The sequence below is a fragment of the Macrobrachium rosenbergii genome, chromosome 26, assembly GCF_040412425.1.
Source record: "Macrobrachium rosenbergii isolate ZJJX-2024 chromosome 26, ASM4041242v1, whole genome shotgun sequence".
NCBI classification, from domain to species: Eukaryota; Metazoa; Arthropoda; class Malacostraca; order Decapoda; family Palaemonidae; genus Macrobrachium; species Macrobrachium rosenbergii.
Window position 1 is genome coordinate 4,856,008 of NC_089766.1, and position 17,500 is coordinate 4,873,507.

Below are 17,500 nucleotides of genomic sequence, written 5' to 3' on the forward strand. Positions count from 1 at the left end.
CTATACCTAACAATACTCGATGTATACACTTATGAAATTTATTTATAGTCCCCCTCGAAAAAAAAAAAACCACAAAGCCGGTCCTTTTGGGCGCCTATATGGGCGTACAAAAGGCTTCGCAAACACGAGGCTGAAATATATATGGAGTGAATATGGGCGTACTTCGTGGGTATGGATTGTTTAGAGGGAATAAAAGATGGCGCACACTTCGGCACACCTCATGATGGGCATTGTTATTTATGTGGATGTGTAAATATACTGACAGTCAGTCTATCTTATCTATGTGTGTGTGTATGTATGTATGTGTATATTATACAAATATGGACAAGAATATACTTCTCAAGTACCTCCAAACTATTCGTAAACACACAAAAAGCGTACACCCTACTTCCAAAAACAACCCTTTTTTTTTAGCCTTATCAAGAAGTTTATCTAAAGATAAGCAAAGAGCACTAAGATAAAGAAAGATATTGGTACTTATTTAATAACTATCTGTTTCTTTTGGATAATATTAAAATCACGAGCTGGGCCAGTTTAACAAATTCAAATAAGTTCAGAAAAAAATATAAGAGGCTCAGCAACTTTTACCCAGAGCCTAATTAAGCAATCGATCTTTAACCAAACTTCAAAACCCAAATATAGTTTCAAGCAGAGATTACATCACTGTAACCCAATTGCAATTGTCTAAATAATTCACAAGCCACGCAAGCAATTATAAAACCCAAATACAGTTACTCAAAACCCAATTATAGAAGCCACCTTTACCGGTACCAAAATCAATTGCAGTATTCCCAAAATAACCCTTTGTCTATTCATTGACTCACCTGCCTACACTCATTAAGAAAAATTTCAAGCTCAAAAAACCCACCCCAATTTTACTCACAACGATGAATTTCAAACCCAATAACTCACTGCTGGTACTCATTATATAACCAATTTCAAAACTGATGAAAACCCGAAAGATAATCCATAATTTACAATAAAAAGACTAAAGAGAGAGAGAGAGAGAGAGAGAGAGATCAGAGAGAGAGAGAGAGAGAGAGAGAGAGAGAGAGAACCCACACAGATGAAAAGAAACATGGGAAAATGAACAAACATCTGGGAAACGAATGGAGACAAAATCTGCAGGGGGAAATACGAGAGAGAGAGAGAGAGAGAGAGAGAGAGAGAGAGAGAGAGAGAGAGAGAGAGAGAGAGCATTAAGATTTTGTAATATTTAACATCATAAAAACAAGGGAAAATGAGAGAGAGAGAGAGAGAGAGAGAGAGAGAGAGAGAGAGAGAGAGAGAGAGAGAGAGAGAGAGAGAGAGAGAGAGAGAGAGAGAGAGAATTAATTAGGTGACCTGACAACTCTGTGAGTCACCTCATAGGCAAAAAAAAAAGGAGTTCAACTTTGGGTGACAAGGTACAAAATATGAGAGAGAGAGAGAGAGAGAGAGAGAGAGAGAGAGAGAGAGAGAGAGAGAGAGAGAGAGACTCCCAAATCTAGACTCCTTGAAAGTGGTCCCACCAATGGGACACTTTCTAAACCGCAGAGTTAAAAGCTTCAAGGTGTAGCGGTTTGCTTTTTGTAGGAGTGTGTGTATATATAAATACATACATAAACGCATACATACATCTAATACTCGTTTATATAATGAACATATTTATGATTGTCGTTAACTTCTCAGCACTCAGTAATATGCATGTATCACTTGCAATTGGGGATTAAAATTGACCAAAATACTGCTTTGAGGTCATTGCTTTCCATATAATTGAAAAAAGATTTTGTTTAACTGATACACATACATACATACATATGTATACACTACATATATATATATATATATATATATATATATATATATATATATATATATATATATATATATATATATTTATATTCGTGATTCAGTTATACATATATATTTTTTTTGTTTTATTCATATATATTTTTACTTATATTTTTTTACTTATATACATATAAATAAACACATACATATATACATATAAATAAGTACAAATTCCCACATCTCACGCCCCACGAGAAACTGCGTGACAGAACACATCGCCTCACGTGGCGACGGAAGAACAGCCAATCTGCCAATCTCTCAAGAAACAGCCAATCATCAGGCCTGCATTTCCGGTCCCGATGGAACGTGATTGACAAGTGGCGCTTCAAGTGCTCTGCAAGAATGTGGTAGCACTTTAAAAAGTGCTGTCGCTTTCATGTTCCTATTTCGAGTGATTTGCAATGATGGCTATCGTTTAATAAAGGCTATTATTTATTATTATTATTATTATTCAACTTGAATAATAATAATAATAATAATTATCATTATTATTATTATTATTATTATTATTATTATCATTATTATGATTATTATCCACCTTCAATAATAATAACAATAACAATAATAAGAATACTTATATAGTAAAAATATTCTGGACATGGGAACACAAAAGCAAGAATTAAAGACAGTTTCCTTGCAATCCCCCACACCTATTTTTCCCCTTTCAATTGACATATATAACTGACTGATCGGATAAGTGCTCCAATTCTATGGCGTTGCAATTAATAAATTAATATACAGATTACTCCTAATCAAACATTAAAAACATGTTTCTCATGTCACTCTTGTCCAAAAGTGTTTAAGGGCTTCCCAGCTGACCTGATAAATGCCAGTTAAATCATTCATGGAACACAGACGGGGGCAGAGAATTCCAAATTCTCGAAGTGAATGGTGTGAATGACTCGCTAAAGCGGTTGACCTTCGAGTGTGTGACGTCATTGTCTTGCGAATCAAGTTTGCAATGACGTCGGAATTTCATTATTGGTAATGTAACGGCATCTGATTTCAATTCATGGGCAATCTTTTGTTAGAGAGAGAGAGAGAGAGAGAGAGAGAGAGAGAGAGAGAGAGAGAGAGAGAGAGAGAGAGAGAACTCTTCCGAGAGAGCAAGAGAGAAACAAAAAAGCAGCTCCATGAGAGAGAGAGAGAGAGACAATTCCAGAGAGAGAGAGAGAGAGAGAGAGAGAGAGAGAGAGAGAGAGAGAAAAACAATTCCATGAGAGAGAGAGAGAGAGAGACACAAAAACAATTCCATGAGAGAGAGAGAGAGAGAGAGAGAGAGAGAGAGAGAGAGAGAGAGAGAGAGAGAGAGAGAGGACACAAAAACAATTCCAAGTGAGAGAGAGAGAGAAACAATATCACGAGAGAGAGAGCAAAAACAATTCCAAGCGAGAGAGAGAGAGAGAGAGAGAGAGAGAGAGAGAGAGAGAGAGAGAGAGAATTTCTTTTCTCAAGCATAATTAACTCACCCAGGCGCCAACTCTTTCCCGCCCGCTACCCTCCTTTGGAACTCCCTCCCTACTTCCGGGGTTAGACCCCATTCGCTTCCATCGTAAGCCACAATGACTGCACCTTTCACTTCTTATTACATAATAGGAATGACTGAGAAGCATAAATATAGGATAAAATTGTACACAGGGAATTGGCAATTACAACAAAATACAGCGATTAATACTGAGCGACTAAAGCGACTATTTCAGGTCCAGAACAAGTGAATATAAAGTAAAACATAAAAAAACAGCCAGGAAGCTTGAAACAAAAAAAAAAAAATTATCCTTGTAAATAAAAAAAAATTATTTTAGACAACAGAGAAATGACATAATTGATGCACAAAACGAAAATGAAGTCTAATCTTTCATATAATTACGCAGCAAATGTGAACGAACATATTCGTGAACAAAGAAACCGAATTAAACTTCATTAGAAAAAAAACCACGATCCTTGACATAATTACGCAGTACCGGGAACACACAACATTCGAGGAAAGACACTAAGACGTTGCAAAGACACTAAGACATTGAAACAACGCCCCCACCTAATGATCTTGCAATTATCAACAAAAGTAAAAAATGAGCCGAAGTTTCTTCGGCGCAATCGAGTTTTCTGTACAGCGTATAATCAAGGCCACCGAAAATAGATCTATCTTTCGGTGGTCTCGGTAAATTGCTGTACGAGCCGCGGCCCGTGAAACTTTAACCACGGCCTGGTGGTGGCCTTTCCTATATCGCTGCCAGAAGCAAGATTATGGCTAACTTCAACCTTAAACAAAATAAAAATTAATGAGGCTAGAGGGCTGCAATTTGGCATGTTTGATGACTGGAGGGTGGATGATCAGCATACCAATTTTCAGCCCTCTGGCCTCAGATCTGAGGGCGGACAGATAAAGTGCGGACAGAAAAAAGTGCGGACGGACAGACAAAGCCGGCACACTAGTTTTCTTTTACAGAAAACTAAAACACAAATCAATTAAATTCTCCTGTTACAAACAGCAGCATTCGAGCACGAAAAAAAATCCAATTAAATTCTCCTGTTACAAACAGCAGCATTCGAGCACGAAAAAATTCAATTAAATTCTCCTGTTACAAACAGCAGCATTCGAGCACGAAAAAACACATCAATTAAATTCTGTTACGAAAAAAAACAGGCAAATCAATTAAATTCTACTGTTACAAACAACAGCATTCGAGCACGGAAGAAAAGCATCCAAAAAGAGAACACCACAACGAACCTATCTCATCTTAGCCACGCCATGTTCTCAGACTCGACTAAGCAGACCTGTATGAGACAGGAAGTAATACAAGGAAGCAATAACGCCAATGAGATGATTGGACCCTGATGAAGCAAGGGCGAGTGAAATCTATACTATTAATTCAGAGAGAGAGAGAGAGAGAGAGAGAGAGAGAGAGAGAGAGAGAGAGAGAGAGAGAGAGAGAGAGAGAGAGAGTTTCAGTGCCACTAACATTAAAATGAATTCATTCCAAGATAAATACGAGGTATTTTTATTAAAAGAAAATGTAGTGGAATAATATTAAACATAAACAATGAAAAACGAAATAAATATAAAAAATACATAAGAATAAACATTATTAAACAATAAGCTGGACAAAGATCCATTGTACTGAAACTAAACAAAAACAAAAAAAAAAAATTACCAATAACAATATAACCTGGAAACCAATCATCCAATTTAAGTCAAAAGTACAAAATCAGTCAAAAGCACAAAATAAAAACAACAAATCCTGTTGCTGTTGTTCAAAATAAAAACATCAAATCCTGTTGTTGTTGTTGTTGGATTAAGCTGTCTATGACCACGCCCATTTCCACCCCCTCCCACATAAAAAAAAACTACTTCAATTATTTTAGCCAATCAAATCATCCCCGTCCCAATGGGCATCCCACAACGGATAATAACAGACCCAGAACAACCCTCCCATTCCATCCCATCCCTTCCCGTATCACCATTCATTAACTGTAATGGTTATTAATTTTTCATACGAATGACAAGGTGGTGGTTCTTCTCATCCTGGATGGAATGACATGTGGTTTAGGAAGCTGTTGGCAACGGCGTCGACTGTCAATTCTTGCTGATGCTGGTCGGATTTGGATGAAGACTTTTAAGTAATTTTTAGGTGATGATGTTTTCAAAATCTGGTTGAAAATATGACATGCAATTTTGCATGAAGTGTGGTCTTCTAAAACACCTGGTACGTATTTTCTTTTCATAATCATTTTAATGAGGTTATCTTAAAAACGATTCGTCTTCGAATTAATCTGGATAAGAGGTCTTAGAAATATCTGGATGTCAAGGTCTTATTGGTATCTGGATGAAGATGTCTTAGAATCCACAAAAGAGGTCTTACTGATATAGGCATGGATGAAGAGTTTTAGAAATATTTGGATGATGGGTTCCTAAAAATATCTGGATGAAGAGGTCTTAGGAATATCTGGATGAAAGTTCCTAAAAACATCTGGAAAAGGTCTTAAAAATATCTGGATGAAAGGTTCCTAAAAATATCTAGACAAAGAGTTCTTAAAAATATCTGATAAAGAGGTCTTTAAAATATCTGATAAAGAGGTCTTTAAAATATCTGGAGGAAGGGTCCCTAAAAATATCTAGATAAAGAAGTCTTAAAAATATCTGGATAAAGATATCTTAAAAATATCTGGACGAAGGGGGTCTTAAAAATATATTACTAAAGCCAACTGCAAAAAAAAAAAAAAAAAAAAAAATTGAAGGAAGCTATCCTTAAAATTATATGGATCAAATATGGTTGAGGTTTAGCTATCAATCTTCAAACTCCCAACAGTCTTCGGAGTCTGGTGCGAGCATATATACCGTCCTGAGTTTGTCTACAGTGACGTTAACGCCACTTCAAGAGGAGCAGGTTATAACCTGCATAAATAAGCTACACAAACCCTTAAAACAGACAAGTTATGAAACCAGAAATGAAATGAAAAAATAAACAGTAAATAAAGAGTTTTCAGATATACTCTTTCTCAAGGCTTCAAATGCCCACAAATTGCCCCAACCACTTGGCCCTCTCCTAAACTCTCGTAAATCTCATCGACATCTTTATTACGCCTCAACGCCATGCATACCCCAAGACATACATACCCAGGGAGTTTGTGCCCCCACAATGCCCGGTTACCTGAGGAAAATAAACACAGCTCAATTATGCAACTTCAGTGGAGCTGAATTATGAGCCATTGGGGGACTTTCCAATTTTGGACGGCTCTCCGGTCCTCATCTGCATAAGTTGCGCTTCCTTAACTCTCTCTCTCTCTCTCTCTCTCTCTCTCTCTCTCTCTCTCTCTCTCTCTCTCTCTCTCTCTCTCTCATAGCCATTTACATTGAAAATCACGACTGGAAAAACGTGAGCATTCAAATGAAAAATCACAAGCAACAAGTGGGGGAACACACACATACAGAGAGAGAGAGAGAGAGAGAGAGAGAGAGAGAGAGAGAGAGAGAGAGAGAGAGAGAGAGAGAGAGAGAGAGAGAGAGAGACATACCACCTTCAGGAAGCCAGCACATATGAGGGAAGTCTGTTACTTAACAGATAATGCGTAAGTAATTAATAAAGAAAAATATAACGTTCTTCATATTTGGTTCAAAAATATTTTCAACATAATAATCAGTACTAGACCCCTTCCCCTTTGAAGTAAAAACTGAAAGAAAAATACAATTGCAACTGAAAATAAAACTTTGGATATTATAATTACTTCTATATATAGTAGCCCAGTCAAAATTACAGCAATATTTCAGTAATTCTCTAAGTGAATCTTACTTATAACTTACAATATATCGAGTGAATTGTCTTACTGGGCAGTGCTTAATTCCTTCTTTTGAAAATTAAAAAAAAAATAATATAAAAATAAATACCAAACCTAAAAAAAAAATCCCACATTGAAAACAATACAAAAAAACAAACATCACAACTGAAAAAACACGTAATTCCCACATTAAAAATATATATATAAATAAAAAATAGACATCACAACTAAAAAAAAACACACAATTCCCACACCTAAAAATGAAAACAAAAAATAAACACCAAAACTCAAAAAACACAAAATTCCCACATTGAAAAAATGAAAATAAAAAATAAACACCAAAACTCAAAAAAAAACAAAATTCCCACACTGAAAAAGATGAATACAAAAAGCAGCGCCAAAACTAAAACGACTCCCAAACTGTGTTCCAATCGACAGTCATCATCATCGTCATTCTGCACTGAGGTCGGATTAGCTTTGACGGCCAGCGACAACATTCAATCTGTACCTTACCCAGAGTCACTTCGCCATTGCTCTGCAACGTTCATCCTGGCAATCTCGGTCGTTTCTGACCTCGATTTACATAGAAGATGAGTTCAGGAAGAAAGGCGAGGAGTTTCAGAGGAAAGGGGAGGAGTTTAAGAAGAAAGAAAAGGAGTTTTAAACAGAAAGAAAAACAGACGAAGAATGAAAAGCGTCGAGTCATTTTCGTTTATTTTTATTTTTTTTATTTTCTTGCGGACTGAAGGAAGAAAGGAAGGAAGAAAGGAAGGAAGGAAGAAAGGAAGGCGTTTTGCAACGCCGTGTGGGCAGGTGCTTGGAAAAGCTGTGTACGAAGACAGAGAGAGAGAGAGAGAGAGAGAGAGAGAGAGAGAGAGAGAGAGAGAGAGAGAGAGAGAGAGAAAATAACGACACAAATAAAGAGACAAAGACTGAAAACTTATTATAAATCCATGAATCTTTTCGGCGTCAGTGACCCAGGAAGTTGCAACGCCAGATAATTAAGTAGTTGATGTATAACCCCCCTCTATAAACTACTCTCCCATCTCGAATCATTCGCCCATCTCCCAAGACCACAACACCCCCTCCCCTTCTCCCTTCCCCCCCAATCCCAGATCCATTCTCAATCAATTTACGTACATCAACAGCTATCTTGACCACCCATCTCCCTGCCAGATACCCTGTCCCCCTTCTACGAACAGTTTTTCTATCTAGATTCAAATACCCATTTCCTCCATCTAGAAGCTGCATATTCAAATTCACCCATCTCCCCAAACTAAGAATCTATACCCCTGACCTATTTCCATCTAGATTCAAATAACCATCCCCCCAACCAAGAATCTATACCCCTGACCTATTTCCATCTAGATTCAAATAACCATCTCCCCAACCCAAAAATATATACCTCTGACCCATTTCTATTTAGATTCAAATACCCATCTCCCCCGGCCAACAAAAACTCTGACCCAATCTTAGGTCACTTACATATACCTATTCGAGTAAGCGGCCACCACCCGCCCCCCCCCTCCCCATCTACATACCCAAACCCCCACCTCGTACACTGCTTAGCATTCTCAAACGCCGTTCTTTGAAGCAGCATTTCCGTCAATTTCCCGTCAGAGTGAACAAAAGGACAACAGACAGTAATGGTTGACTGGTTAAGAAAAGCCTCGGGCACAGAGAACGGTTCAAAAGGAGAGACGGTAGACGAGACGAACGGCTGGAGAGAGAGAGAGAGAGAGAGAGAGAGAGAGAGAGAGAGAGAGAGAGAGAGAGAGAGAGAGAGAGAGAGAGAGATGAGTAATGAAAAGAATTGCCCGAATAAAATAAATATGTACAGAGAACACTAATTTAATATATACAAAATGAGGGAGAGAGAGATAGAGAGAGATGATTAATGAAAGATTTAACTAAATACAATAGATATATATAGAGAACACTAATTTGTAAGAGAGAGAGAGAGAGAGAGAGAGAGAGAGAGAGAGAGAGAGAGAGAGAGAGAGAGAGAGAGAAGCAACGGTTAATGAAAGACAACCAAATAAAAAATTACATATATACATATATATGTATATATATCTAGAGAGAGAGAGAGAGAGAGAGAGAGAGAGAGAGAGAGAGAGAGAGAGAGAGAGAGAGAGAGAGAAGAGAGAGATTAATGAAAGACAACCAAATAAAAAATTACATATATACATATATATGTATATATATCTATAGAGAGAGAGAGAGAGAGAGAGAGAGAGAGAGAGAGAGAGAGAGAGAGAGAGAGAGAGAGAGAGAGAGAGAGAGAGAACAAACATACATACACAGAAGTATATTCCTGAATATACTATTTCCCAAAACATCAGTACTTTCATACATTTCATTAAAGAGAAAAACCCATAACAAAGAATAACGACGAAGGACTCAGAAGGAGACGCTTACGAAGGCTTACCAGTGAGGAAAGGCGATCATTGCACCAAGAGGAAAGATGAAGGTGTAAGGTGAGAAGTGAGGAGAAAGAATGACGAGTCTCCAGGTGAGGATGACAAAAAAAAAAAAGGATAGAAAAACTGACAAGGAAAATTACCACAAAGACATGAAAGAAAATCATTAACGAACGGGGAGAAACAATGATGGAATAACGTAGGTAAAACCCAACTTGATAAAAGTTCATGTATATATATATATATATATATATATATATATATATATATATATATATATATATATATATATATATATATATATATATACATATACATGTTCATATATAAAAGGAAAGTAATTAAATTTAAATATTTAAAAAAAATTACTCAAAGGATCGAAAATCGGTAAAACTAACATAAGGCAGGTGGAACTCGACGGGGCGAACCTTATCAGCATGATTACACGGTTTTGAGTTCAAGTACCCTGTCATACGGTACGAATACCGGTAATGAACGTGGTCAGTTTGAGAGAGAGAGAGAGAGAGAGAGAGAGAGAGAGAGAGAGAGAGAGAGAGAGAGAGAGAGAGAGAGAGAGATTTACAATTTTTTTTACAGTTTAAGCACACTTATTATCATGAGTTTTTTTTTTCACTATTAATTTAAAAGGGGTGAGGTTTCAAGTCCAGCCATTGTCCCCGGTACCACGCTATCCACTCGGCCGCGGGTGGGCTAAATATATGAAATAAATGAAATATACAAAATATAAACAAAAGTTAAGATTAACAAAACATACAAAACTAATAACCTGATTGATAACATGGTATGAACCTTAAGTCATCTGTTCTTGCAGAATGTTAGAAAATGAGTATTAAAAGTCTCTGACAAAAAAAAAAAAACTTCCAACCCAAAATGGAAAAAAAAAAAAAAAAACCTGACAAGGAAAAAACCTCCCACCCCAAAAAAGGAAGAATTATAAAAAAAAAAATCTAAGAAGGAAAAAATCACCCGCACATAAAGGACAAAAATATTTTTAAAATCTGACAAGGAAAACCCTCCCCCCACAAACAAAAAAAAAAAAATCTGACAAGGAAAAAACCTCCCACCCAAAAGGAAAAAATAAAAAAATCTCCCAATCAAAAAGGAAAAAATATTTTAAAAATCTGACAAGGAAAAACCTCCCACCCAAAAATGAAAAAAACTGACAATGAAAAAACCTCCCACCCAAAAAAAAAAAAAAAGGAAAAATCTGACAATTAAAAAATCTCCCACCCAAAAATGAAAAAAATATTTAAAAATCTAACAAGGAAAAACCTCCCACCCAAAAATGAAAAAAATATAAAAAATCTGACAATGAAAAAACCTCCCACACAAAAGTGAAAAAATATAAAAAATCTGACAAGGAAAAAACCTCCCAACCCAAAAAGAAAAAACCTCCCACCCACCCACGCCCCCAAAAAAAAAAATTCGACAAACACACAAAACCACCAAAAGACGTCCCATTCCGCCCGTTAAAAGTAATAAGTCCCTCCAGGACCAGACGAGTTCCCCAAATCAGACGGAGCGGCCGTGGGACCTAAGTAGTGTGACCTTGACTACAACAGGCCAGGTTTAGCACCGCCGTCACGTCACAAAATAATCAGCCAAGTATTCATGGGGATGTTTGTCTCTGTCGAATGTAATTTTTCTCCTCCTAGTGGGTGGCTCCAGGAAGTGTTATGGTTCTGTTACTGTTTTCTGCAGGTATTTTTGGGATGAGGTTGCTGGCCCTACGTTCTTATTAAGGTTTAGTATTGAAGGGGTAAGTTATTGGTGATGAGATTCATAGTAGTGAGAGTCTTGTAGCGTCTACAGGGATGTGGCTTAACTAAACCTATTGTACATTGTACATCCTACTTGATTTGGAGGATTTTACACAGGGTTTATATCCTACACTAATCTATCCTACCTGGCCAGGAAGACTTCACATCAGGATACGGACTACTGTCCACTAACTAACCTATTTTAAACAGGGATACACATCCTAATTTAATCTAATTTACTCAAGGACACATCCTACACTAACCTAACCTATCCTACCTGACCAGGATTATTTCACAAAAGGATACATCCACCCCTAGCCTAACCTATCCTACCTGCCACGAGAATTTTACACAAGGTTTCATCCTACGGTAACCTGACCCATCCTCCCTGACTGGGAGGAATTCAAACTGGGCTGTCTAACCTAACCCATTACTCTGAACAAAACTACCTTCTTCATCAAGGCTGCAACCCACAACAGTCGACTTAACAATCAGGTAATTATATCATTCCTTAGTGATTTGATTAAATGTTGCTAAAGGTTCATCCTAAGCCATGTCTCAAGCTGAAACCCTCTCGTGGGGCTTGCAACTTCACCCCTATCTTGCTGAGCAAATGGAAGGGGTGTACTTTCTGGTGGCAAATAAATTACATCTGAGAGAGAGAGAGAGAGAGAGAGAGAGAGAGAGAGAGAGAGAGAGAGAGAACAAAATAAACCAGGACCACATATTCAACTTACCTATTAAAATGATATAGGCATCAGCATGTCACCGTTAGGTACTCCACTGCCATCACTGACGAAGGGAAGAAAACAGTAATCAAGAAAAATTGTCTTGTATAACAACTGACAATTTTCTTTATATACTACACTGTCACGTGACCTCTTTTCCACCAAATTCATGGAATCAATAACTTTAGTTAATTAACTCTCGAGTTGCAGGTAAAAGTTCATTCAAATAAGCGGCTTTCGTGACCAAAGTATAATTACCGTGATAATTGGACGATAGAAATATTTTCAGGTACAGTAAATATTAAAGTTTTCTGATTTATATTTCAAAAATAAAGTCTTTGAATTATATTTCAAGATGGAGGGTAAATTCATAAGCATGTTCCCTCGAACTGGTCCTTTGCTGAATTTGGTTTCAGAGCAAAATTCCAAATGTAAATTCACTACATTATACTCTTATGTAAATTCACTGAATTAAGTTTTAGGACGCAAAGAATAGTCCCAGGATACAGAGAGAGAGAGAGAGAGAGAGAGAGAGAGAGAGAGAGAGAGAGAGAGAGAGAGAGAGAGAGAGAATGTTAACTCACTAAATCTGCTTTCATGGCGCAGGAATAATCCAGAGAATAAGAGAGAGAGAGAGAGAGAGAGAGAGAGAGAGAGAGAGAGAGAGAGAGAGAGAGAGAGAGAGAGAAATGTTAATTCACTGAATTAAGTTTTAGGACGCAAAGAATAATCCCAGGATACGGAGAGAGAGAGAGAGAGAGAGAGAGAGAGAGAATGTTAACTCACTAAATTTGCTTTCATGGCGCAAAGAATAATCCCAGGATACGGAGAGAGAGAGAGAGAGAGAGAGAGGAAGAGAGAGAGAAATGTTAACTCACTAAATTTGCTTTCATGGCGCAAAGAATAATCCAGAGAGAGAGAGAGAGAGAGAGAGAGAGAGAGAGAGAGAGAGAGAGAGAGAGAGAGAGAGAAATGTTAACTCACTAAATTTGCTTTTATGACGCAAAGAATACACACACACAGAGAGAGAGAGAGAGAGAGAGAGAGAGAGAGAGAGAGAGAGAGAGAGAGAGAGAATGTTAATTCACTAAATTTGCTTTCATGACGCAAAGAATAATAGAGAGAGAGAGAGAGAGAGAGAGAGAGAAACCAAAGCCTACCTATCAACGTGTTCGACATCCGCTAAATTCGGATGAGAATAGGTTACCCTTCTCCCCTCCCCTCTCACCCCCCCCCCCCCCTTGCCCTTCATTAAGGAAGACGAGTCCTACGATCCTTTACGCTCGTGATGTCACACAGGGAAAAGCTTGGCTGGGGCCCAAGGGCTGCCCTTAGCCCTTACCTACTTCCACACGACTTTGGGATTAGGATTTAGCGTCCCAGGGGGTGGGAGACTGAGGAGGAGGAGGAGGAGGAGGAGGAGGAGGAGGAGGAAAGAGAAGAAAGAAGGAGGATAGGAGTAAGAGTCGGAGGATTTCCCGATATCCTACAGTTCCTTGACCCTTGAGCTGTTTTTGTGGAATTTCGCTTCAAACCAAACCGAAGGATTTTCGTCGGAGGTTCGATTTTCTGGCTGAATTTTTAAAAACTATTTCTTTAAATAAATTTTGTTTTCCCTTTCCTAAGAAACAGGTTATTCTATGACATATTGCAATCATTAAAAATAATATACTCTAAAAATAACCCCACAGCAAATCCTTTACGTAATATACGCTTCGAAGCTTCACCTCTTGCCCACGAACGTGACACGCCCAAGCACGACCACACACGCACACACACACACAACACACACAAACGTGCATCAACACAAGAGAGAGGGATTCAAATGACCTGAGATGTCCCGCTGACCTTGAGCTAAAAATCTCCGAGTGTTATGTCATAATGGCGCAGTGGGAGAAATCAAGATTTAATCTCCGTATTGACTAATTTTATTTAAGTGTATATTTGATACTTATTTAATTATTTAAGTACGTATTTAATATTTATTTCAGTAGTCTCGGTACCTAGGTTCCTTTACAAGATGGTACCAGAACCAGGTTCCAGGAACTGGTACCCCTTAGTATACCTGTCTTGGTAAATCTTTCCATACTTTCTTAAATTTTAAAAACATCAATAATAATAATAATAATAATAATAATAAAAATAATAATAATAATAATAATAATAATAATAATAATAATAATCACTGAGAACACCTGAATACGATTTTAAATGTAATAGATGATAAACAATTATAACTTGCCAGTTCCTTGCCGTTTTCAATAAAATCTTCCACGTTCCCACGCCAAGGATATGTCGTGTATATATGTCCTTCACGGAGTGTGCATTGGTTTCCTTATTTCTACGTAGAGAGAGAGAGAGAGAGAGAGAGAGAGAGAGAGAGAGAGAGAGAGAGAGAGAGAGAGAGAGAGAGAGAGAGTCCATAAGATCTTATGTGTGAGACGCTGCAAACATACATAAATATACGAAAAAAATGCATTGAATAAGTTCCTCAGTTTTAAATATTCAAAATCAAATATAAAAAAGCTTAAATACGTTTCTCAAGAGAGAGAAGAGAGAGAGAGAGAGAGAGAGAGAGAGAGAGAGAGAGAGAGAGAGAGAGAGAGACCAAAGTCCTCCGAGACCTAACCAAAGTCGAGAGACTCTTCAAACATACAGATATACACGAAAAAGTATCGAATGAGTTCCAGAGTTTGTTTACCATTTTTCGAGAAACAAAACGAACACAACCAACAAATAGAACGCAACCACGTCTCGCTCCTCCACCTGTACAAAGGTCGACAAATCCTGACGTTCTCGCTTTCAAAAACCAGATGGAACGCCCAGGCTTTTGGGCTGACATTATTAGGAAACAAGAGAGCAAGGCTAGATACTGTTTGCTTGTGTCTTTGTGCTTGTGTGTGTGTGTGTGTGTGTGTGTGTGTGTGTGTGTATGTTTATGTTTGTAAAGCACATATGGGTTTAGAAAGCGTTTATATAAAATACAGACAGAAGTGTTAATGTATGTTTATGTTTGTAGTATATATACATATATATATATATATATATATCCACACACAAATTTCTGACTCACGGGTTTAAAAGGGCAAGGTCGCTTAACTATATACCTAATGTGACAGAAATTTATTTCTGTTCCACACCTGACCATATATTAATATATATTTATACATATATATATATATATATATATATATATATATATATATATATATATATATATATATATATATATAATATATATATCATACTTAAAAGCTGCTTATTGCCTAATCTCCTCCCACTTCCCAATCACAACGATAAGATTACAAGTTGATACACATCTTCATATCACGAATGTTTAAGTTCACAATTCACAAATCAGCACTATCTCGACAACATACCACACTTTCTCGTGTGATATATGTATTTAGAAACTTTCTCGACCTAAAATAATGCGAGATTTCCACTCGTCTGAGGAAACTGAACCATTAAAGGAAATCTGAAATCGTATATTAGTCTGCCGATTCAAGTGTAATCACTTTTTTCTTTAGCAAAAATCACACTGCACAATAACATTTAATATAACATTTGCAAAGGCATATTTCCAATATCATTAACCACTAAACGAAAGACAGTCTGATTGCTATCTTAATTAATTCATAAAGTATTGTATTTTTCCGTTACGTATCATAAATGTCAAACGCACTTCGTATAAAAACCCTCCTTGGCTGAGCACAGAGCGACGTACAACCTCACTCGACGGACTCTCAGAGGACACTGGGGCTAGGGCTAAAGCTTTACCTGGTTAACAAGGCTGCGTGAGAGAGTTCGTGCTTATGTATGTCTACCTGAGTGGCTCGGCCAGGTACCTACCTCTGTGATCTAAAAACATGTACTTGCAAAGGTTAGGGTAAGATATAAACATATATGAGAGAGAGAGAGAGAGAGAGAGAGAGAGAGAGAGAGAGAGAGAGAGAGAGAGAGAGAGAGAGAGAAGAGCATATTAAATTTAAAGAAAGACAAGATATAATTCCATAACAAAAAATGCTATGAGAGAGAGAGAGAGAGAGAGAGAGAGAGAGAGAGAGAGAGAGAGAGAGAGAGAGAGAGAGAGAGAGGCAAAATGTGGACATAACATAACGACAATTATGACTTGAATAACAAAGAACATTACAAATTACAATCTAATTATATATATATATATATATATATATATATATATATATATATATATATATATATATATATATATATATATAATCCTTCTGGTGCAGGATGCGTGCTGGACACAGGACAAAACGTCCATCCCAAATACTCATTTATCATTCATGACCGGTCGCTAGTCTCCTCGTGCACCTATGTCTATCATTCCATCATGACATTGCGTCATCGTACAGAATTAGCAGTGTCATGCACATTCGGTATGAAGACACTCATATTCTCTCTCTCTCTCTCTCTCTCTCTCTCTCTCTCTCTCTCTCTCTCTCTCTCTCTATATATATTTAATATATATATATATATATATATATATATATATATATATATATATATATATATATATATATATATATATATACATATATATAGATATATAGAGAGATAGATATATATATATATATATATATGATTAATAAAAATTTATACAAAATATATATATATATATATATATATATATATATATATAGAGAGAGAGAGAGAGAGAGAGAGAGAGAGAGAGAGAGAGAGAGAGAGAGAGAGCAATGATTAATGAAATACAACCAAAAAAAGATATATATATTAGAGAGAGAAACACTAATTTATAAAAAATGAGAGAAACACTAATTTATAAGAAATGAGAGAGAGAGAGAGAGAGAGAGAGAGAGAGAGAGAGAGAGAGAGCAAAATACATTAGTCTTCCCTTGTACTTTAACGTAACACAACGCTCGTGACAAGGTACAGTCTATTTTTCGACATCGAAAAAAAAAACAGTACTGTTTCTCAGTTTTAATATCGATCAAGACATAACGAAGAAAAATAGTTTTGACCATCGCAAAAACCAGTGGTGTTTCTCATCAGGTTCAGTTTCAAGAATCATTACATGGCCTAAAAAACTTAACAGATTTATTACAAACACAAATAAATTGTTGTATTCTTGCGTTTCTAAAATACAGATATAATCATCACATACAATCATACAATCGTTACGAGTAGAGAGAAATAGACTTTAAAATTACATATATGCTGTAGCCCACACACGTGTTTAATTGTGCATGTGTGTGTGCGCGCGCGCGCGATCAAGCGTACATTAATAATACACTCATCCATTAAACAAACCAAAAATTTTATAATATGTAACAGAAGTCACTGAACTCTCATTTAGAAACCAATGACCCTCAATAATTACTTTTTATTTTTATAAACATGTATGTGTGTATGTATGTACATGCATATATCTGTAAACCTCTCTCTTATTCTATATGAAAATACGTTTAGGAAATTATAC

The 17,500-nt window shown here is 36.7% G+C and overlaps 1 protein-coding gene across 6 annotated transcripts in view; it reads right to left on the bottom strand.

Annotated features, from left to right (window-relative positions):
- Positions 1 to 17,500, bottom strand: part of peo (pendolino) — a 161,101-nt gene that overhangs the window by 130,348 nt on the left and 13,253 nt on the right. The window contains exons 1-2 of one of the 6 annotated variants that reach the window (XM_067128015.1): positions 15,725 to 15,797; positions 12,049 to 12,103 (exon numbers count right to left, since the gene is read on the bottom strand). The exons of 2 other annotated variants lie outside the window; for them this stretch is intronic. The gene's annotated coding sequence lies outside the window, so the exon portion shown is untranslated. Of the gene's footprint in view, positions 1 to 12,048; positions 12,104 to 15,724; positions 15,801 to 17,500 lie in introns of those variants that run through there. 3 more of the 6 variants (XM_067128013.1, XM_067128014.1, XM_067128016.1) reach the window with 3 other exon arrangements.